Below are 6,970 nucleotides of genomic sequence, written 5' to 3' on the forward strand. Positions count from 1 at the left end.
TTTGGTGGTTCACGACACCTCCACTTCCATCGCAGGCGTCTTTTTCTATGGCCAGCCAGTCTCTGGAAGAAATCCACTTAGGAGAAAATCGGCGTTTTTTCTACTGCAGGTCGTAGAGTTGATACATATCTGTTTTTGAAGTGGCTTGCTGCGCTGCCACTGGCTTAGCTCGTGTGACGTGGGTCACGTGAGCAGGGAGTGGTGTCTGGTCCTCCCAACATGCCTGGGCGGAGTTGTGGCTGGTGTCGCCACTGATTGCGGCAAAGCCTCGCATGCTTTTTCTCGTCACACGGGGGAAGATCGTCTTTTTTCCCAGTGGTATGCCTGCGTTTCCAGTTTTCCACGAATTCAAAATGAAGGGCAAAGGCTACTTTTCTGCTACAACTTCTTTTCCTTGAAGTTGTCTGGTATAGTCATGGGTTTGGCCATTCTTTGAGGCACTTTTTAAGGTGCTCAACAAAGTTCTCTGGACTCGCTTCTCTCTTCATCGAGTCCTCTTTCTCCCATACTGCACTTTCTCTTTGTCTGGGATTTTGAGCCCAGCTGCTGTAAGGCACTAACTGTACGGCACCCTCCACACTTGTCATGCTCATGCTGTGCAGGTTTCCACGCTTCTTCAGTGCTCACCAGTCTCTTCAGGGGGCACACACCCAGCTTTGTGTGTGCACAATAAACACACACACACACACACTCTCTGGAATGGGGTTGGCACCACCAACTTGGGCCTCAAAGCATAAAACCTTGTTAGGCCAATCGGTGTGACAGTGTGCACAGCTGTCTTGGACAAGCAATAAGCTTCGTGAATGGAATGAGTCGTCACGCATGCCACGATTACTCCTTTTTCCCATCCATGATGATGCCCAACACATCCTTTTTGTTTTGGCCCTGGCAGGAACTGTGACGAAGTGCTGGTGGACAACGAGGAAGAAAGCTGCAGCAAGTGCGTGCGGAAGGTCGAATCGGGCCGGGGATCAGTGGACGCCTGTGACGCGCGGGGCTGGAGAGTGCGGCCCTGTGATCGTGTTCGGGGGAGCACCTGGGTTGCCACTGCTGCTGTGTCCGGGTCCTGGCCGTGCCTGGAGCTGGGGGCGCGCTGGGTGAGAGTCCGTGTTCACCCAGAGGTGGAACCCTTGGCTCGCACCCGCTGCTGCGCCCTCGAGCCGTGACCCGTGTAGTGCCAGGTGGGCGATGCCTGCCCGATGTCCCGTGGCTGGATGCGACGTGAAGTAGAGCCGGTCATCGAGCGCGCCGCGTCACGACAAAACCCCATAGGACGTTTCCTTTCCTTTATAGTGGACCTTTGCCTGTTAGCCTCTTGCCTCTTTTGACGTTTCTAGCCTTAGTCTCGCATCCTGTCGCTATCTTCTGTTCTGTGTGCCAATTATGGTTAAAGCAGCGTTTAGCTGCGCATGCACTGGCCACTCACTCGTGACTTTCGGGGCAATCCCATTTGCCCATTCAGTACAGGAACAAGCTCGTCTTGTTTGTGGGTCAGGCGGTGACCGTACTCCCACATTTTCTTGGTATTTTCTTGAATTTTGGATGAAGTGGTGGGAGACAGACTAGAGTCGAGCTCAACAGGGTCTTCTTCTTTCCCCACTGATTTTTCAAGTCCATCCCCTTGGCTGTGGTTTCGCTAAATAGTAGATAAGGACAGTGGGAATGTTGTTAATTCATTCATGTACGTCACTCATTAGACGACGAGGAATTTGGCTGAGTTCAATTATTTTTCGAGATAGATTGGCTCTCGGTCTTAGGGTCTCACCGTCCGTGCTTTTTCTCCCTGGGGGAGGTACAAGGGCCGGCAGCGTGTCCCTGCATTTTCCCAGGCCTGCAGTGGAGTTGGTGCTGCCGCCTTGGGGTGGAGAACTGTGGAATCGCCCGAGGAAGAACTGATCAGTAGGCGCAAGAAAGGTAAGAAAAACAGCGGTAGGGACAAAGGGGAAATGAAGATGCTTGAACCCTCGAGCGGCCTTCGGTGGGGACCACATAGGCCATAATTTAATAAAAATTCAAAACCTTTCCTCGAAGTGGGCATGGTAGTAGCCAAAAAAACACTGACTACAGCAATTCCATTTATTCAAGGAAGAGAAAAGGAAAATCTAGACACGGGTGACACAAAAGTAAAATGGCGTGAAGAGTGTAAGGCGAAAAAGATGTTAAAAAAAGAAGAAAGAAAAGGCATGACTGATAAACACCAGTCTTCCATTCACACATACCTAGTTGTAGCACTACGTGAACGTATGAAAACCAGAGGCCATAATAAAACCCAGTCGTGGTTTAGAACAATGAGGGTGAGCAGTAAAAAGCAAAGTGCATAAATTAATTAAAAATGGAAACGCTGAAAAAAACTGAAACCAGGGGCCAAAATAAAACAGGCACGGTTGAAAGGGCAAGAACGGAATGGAGGAGGAAATTGAAACAGCCTAAGTAAAGTCTATCTCTTAAAACAAAAAGAGAGGGAGGAGAGGAGGACGAAAAGAAAAGAAAAACATCGACAGAAAATTTGAACAACCTATCTAGGGCCTATAAGATCATCACTCACTCATTCATTTGAACCATCTAGCACTCAATGCATGGGGAAAAAAAAGTATGAGGGAGGCACGAGGCGGGGTTCCTGGTTTTTAAAGTGTGACTTTGACTGTTTAAATAAGTTACGCTCCCAAGTGAAGCGCGAGCAGCTCACCAAGCTATGTGCGAATGACGAAGCCCAACCTCCTTTGCCTTGTCCTGGGACACACGAGGGCGTGAGTGCTGAAAGCCAGACCGAGCGCCTGCGTGGGCTGGGCCGTAATGGCAACGGTTGGGGGGTGTCGGTGCTTAGCTTCATGGGCGATTTCCGGGGCCTGGAGGCAGGTGTCAGCCGGAGGGACTCTGTTTGGTCTCTGTCCCCCCCCCCCATGAGCCGGGCCCGAGGCCGGAGCCACCTGCTTCCCACGGGGTCCTGAGTGAAGGCAAACATTCCCCCCAGGATTGGGGCCGTGTCTGTTGAACTACCTTGTGACTGATTTCATCTGCCGGTCAAGCACAACATCCACAGCGGTGCAGCCGAGACGACGAAGGGGCGCCGGGCTCTGTACTTGCACCTACCTGGGCAAACCGCGTTCTGGTGAGGCAGATGTACGAGCATGTCAGGAAATGAGAGGGGCAGGGGCAGGATGTGCTTGACCTCAGTTCGGATTTTATGGGGGACTTGATGAACTGAGGCTGTACATAACCGTTTCGGTACCAGTACGGTTGAGAGACATGCCAGTTTCCAGGAGGGCCTCACCCTGTCTTTGTTGATAAGATCCAGTTGTGCGCTGATAAGGTCTGCTCCAAGGCAGCGGATTGGCTCGTTACGACGCCCGGGCTGTATCGACCCATTTCCTCTCCGCAGTGGGGGAAGGGAGCAATGGTACCATTTTGCTGAATGAGCTTCGTGTGTCCAGCCGAAATACTGGCTCTTTTGGGGGTTTAGTGCAGGTCCAGGGTTCTGAGAATGTTTTTGAGCTACCTCCAGGTTCTTCGTCTGTTCAGTGTATGAACTGGCCGTGAGTACGAGATTGTCAGCATAGGCCATTGCCGCAAGCGATGACTGCGAGCGATGAAGCCAGAAGAGTCGAGGAGGGGACCTAATTGAATAGAAAGGGTGACGAGGGATCGCTCTCTCAACAAAGACCCTGACCTCGCCCGGCCTACCCTTATATGAGAATGTAGTGGCGTCCGATTGGGGTCCGGACGGGTGCCCTCCATCCTCTCTTCCCAGAGATGCTTTATGGTGCAGGGGAAAGAGTGTCGGTTTCTCGCCCAGGGAGCACTGACCTCGCAGCACACGTGAATCGGGCGCTGACTGGCTCGTTGAGTCTTGCGCAAAGTGCCTGGCCGCAAAAATGGCTCTGAGGGCCATCCTTGCGCAGCAGAGGAATCTTGCCGGGAAAACTGGGAATTCTCGGGGAGTTTGAATAGTCTGGAAAAGCTGAAGGAAAACTCGTGGAATGTATGCTTCCATCAGGGAAAATTAGCCGTAAAGGACTGGCTTGTCGAAGCTCAGACAGAACAATCTCTGGTCTGCAGGTCTTTGACGCCGTGTCGTCGGCGGAAGGAGTTGCAAGCAGCGGTGTGCAAATACAGGAAAATTGGAATGCGAATGGAATAGTGCCCCCACGAATAATGCAGTTCACAAAAGGAGTATCTAATATTCGATTCTTCGAGCAGTCAAGTAGATTTTCCAAATGCCCTGCAAAATGAAGTGATATTGGCGCACACTAACGAACTTCTGCTGCTCCGACTGCTCATTTTCCGTGTAATCGCCAAGCTTAATCCAAATCGGGCTTTCGCCAAGCACTCCCTGTAGAGGCTGTGAATTTTATTAGGCAGCAAGGAGTAATCCGCAATAGCGTAGATAAGATGTTTTCTGTATGCCGTTGATCCCGGCTGCCATGTTGAATTCCGCTACACTCCCACCTGCTCACTGGATCGCCAAGACCCACATGCAGCGGGTGTGGAGAGGCACTATCCGTGATCCCCATCCTCATCCAATGCAAGGCACTTTCCACAACTATACAGACTTAGTCTCTAATCCCGCTTCACCCATCGTACTTTTTAGGAGACAAGCCCATGTTTTCCATCAAGTGTGTTTTTAAGTTTCTTACTGATGTCAAGTTTTTACATCTCATCTCTTGCCATGCATCATGACAACTTGCCCTTCACACCAGTCATCTTCATTACCTTGAGTTTTACTTCGTTTATTTTTACTGAAATGGTTCACTTTTACATTCATGTCACTCAAACTAAGTAACCATCCTTTGGCACTCTTTGCTCTCAGTCGGCCTTGCACCATAAAAATCAAACATCAGCATCAGGACTACCTGTAAAGCAGCCACCACCCCTTGTGTTGTATTTTTGAGAGCATTTAGAAACGAAAGAGGCTCGGGCTTTTTTAATGCAGTTAGTGTATGTCTACTGTATGTTTTCTGTTTACGTTCTAGACCCCAGGGGACAACAGTTTTACCACTCCTTTATTGAACCGATGAGCAGCCTGCCAATCTTCGGGGGCCAGTGCACGCAGTAGTGCAGGCTCTGCACGGCCACTGTAGTGGGAGCCTTTTTTTCGCGATGTATCGTTCACAGTTCACGCTCGCCATGTGCTTCTGATGAAGGGTCCGTGATTGTGGTTGTGGCGTGCTTTCGCATCTTTATTATTCATGCCTGCAAAGCAGGAGTTCAGAGGCGCTGTCTGAAGTCGTTCCTATGATTGCAGCACAGCAACTTGAGTGCCAGCGCTGCGAATGCTCATTGTTCCCGCGCCAGATTTCTGAAGTACTGCCTCGTAGCGATTCACCGACTGTACAGTTGCGAACGAGAGTTGAAAAGTGCATTCTTTGAGTCATTAAGAGAAACTCGTGACGCCTGAACATGCCAAGTAGCTTCTGTTCTTGCACTAGAATCTGTGGAAAAGGTAGGCTTGTAAAAAAGATATTCGATTCGATAGTCGGCTTTTGTCTCTAGTTCCATTCGATATTCAATTCGTGAGCTATTATTTGCTATTTGTGCACCCCTAGTTGCCAGTGTGCAGCTGACCAAAAGGAAGTGAGAGCTGGAGGTGACGAGCAAAGGTGCAGGGAGCAATCAGCAGGAAGGGAAATGTGCCGCCGACGCTGTTCAGGACCGTGAGCTCCAGGACCGGAGTGGGGGCTGGTGCCAAGGTGTCCCTCATCCAAACCAAAATAATCTTTTGGGAGCAGTGAAATACAGCACTGGGGCACTGTGCATGAGCTGAAAACATGGAATATTTTTATCACTTTTTTCCCTGATATTTTATTCCCTTTGAATTTTACTAAACACTCCATTCTGTTTGTCTTTAAGAAAATAAAGGTTACTCGTTACCCTTCAGTATATATTATGTCATTTTTTTTACTTTATAACATGGAAGTGACAGCAATTGGCGACATGGTGTCACACCATGTTGGCCCCCCCCAAAAAAAATTCTGTGTCACTCAGGGAATCCTGCAAAAAGTCTTAGGGAAAATCTGGGAAACTGAGGGAATTTACAAATGTCAACTTGGTAGACACGCTTGGTAGACAGCAGCCAGGTAAATGCCAGCTTTGGTTGGCTAGCTGGGATAACTTGTTAGTAGTCACCCACTTGAGGGTGTGAGCCAAATTTTGTTAGATGTGAACGGTAATTAAAGGAGCCATGAAGAGAAAACACAAGTTTGCTTCATTAAAAAATTTGCCTCGTTAGAATCATACTAACACCACTTTTAACGTAAACTTCTCTCAAATAAGCTACATAATTAGGAAAAAAAGGACTGGCCATGCGACCCACTAGCTCATTTCCTGCAACAGAACCTATGATGTCATACCAGACAGCTCTGCGATTGGCGGAGGGCAGCAAAAGCAAACGCAACTTAGGCAGAGTTTATAAGCTTGCTGAACGAGCTATTTGCGCTTAAATTTAGGGCACATTCTTTTTAAAGCCATAAGAATAGTGGGACAAACAGTGTAAGTTACGAAAGCACATGTAAACGTAGAAGTTCCGATGCATACTGCTGTTGGTACTGCGCATACTATGCTTGTTTAGCTGCTTAGAACTGCGGAGCTTTGGGGTCGTCTCAGACGATATTGGCCGATTGATTGACGCTACGGTGTCTTACGTGACCATATTTGTCGAGCGAGTACTATGTTTCAGGCAACCATTTTCTCCCAGAACAAAAACAAGTCAGGTTAAAGAAGGTCAAATTAAAAGCACAAAACGGCATGCCATGGTATGGTGGCGCCATCTAGGTTTAACGTAAACAAACGCGGGAGCACCTCGATGTCAACGCTGCCCGGCAGGGTGGAGACGCCCTTTGAACGGTCCCGTGCCGCTGCAATTGGTCAACGTGCTCAACGAGTCGTTCTTTTCGTTTCCCACGCGACCCAGCAACGTGAATTCAAACTTTGCCAGTTAACCGCGTTGCGCCGATAATTGTAGCGCGGTTTTGAT

The sequence above is a fragment of the Haemaphysalis longicornis genome, unplaced genomic scaffold (genome assembly GCF_048455015.1).
Source record: "Haemaphysalis longicornis isolate Haplotype H1 unplaced genomic scaffold, Haemaphysalis longicornis Haplotype H1 scaffold_14, whole genome shotgun sequence".
NCBI classification, from domain to species: Eukaryota; Metazoa; Arthropoda; class Arachnida; order Ixodida; family Ixodidae; genus Haemaphysalis; species Haemaphysalis longicornis.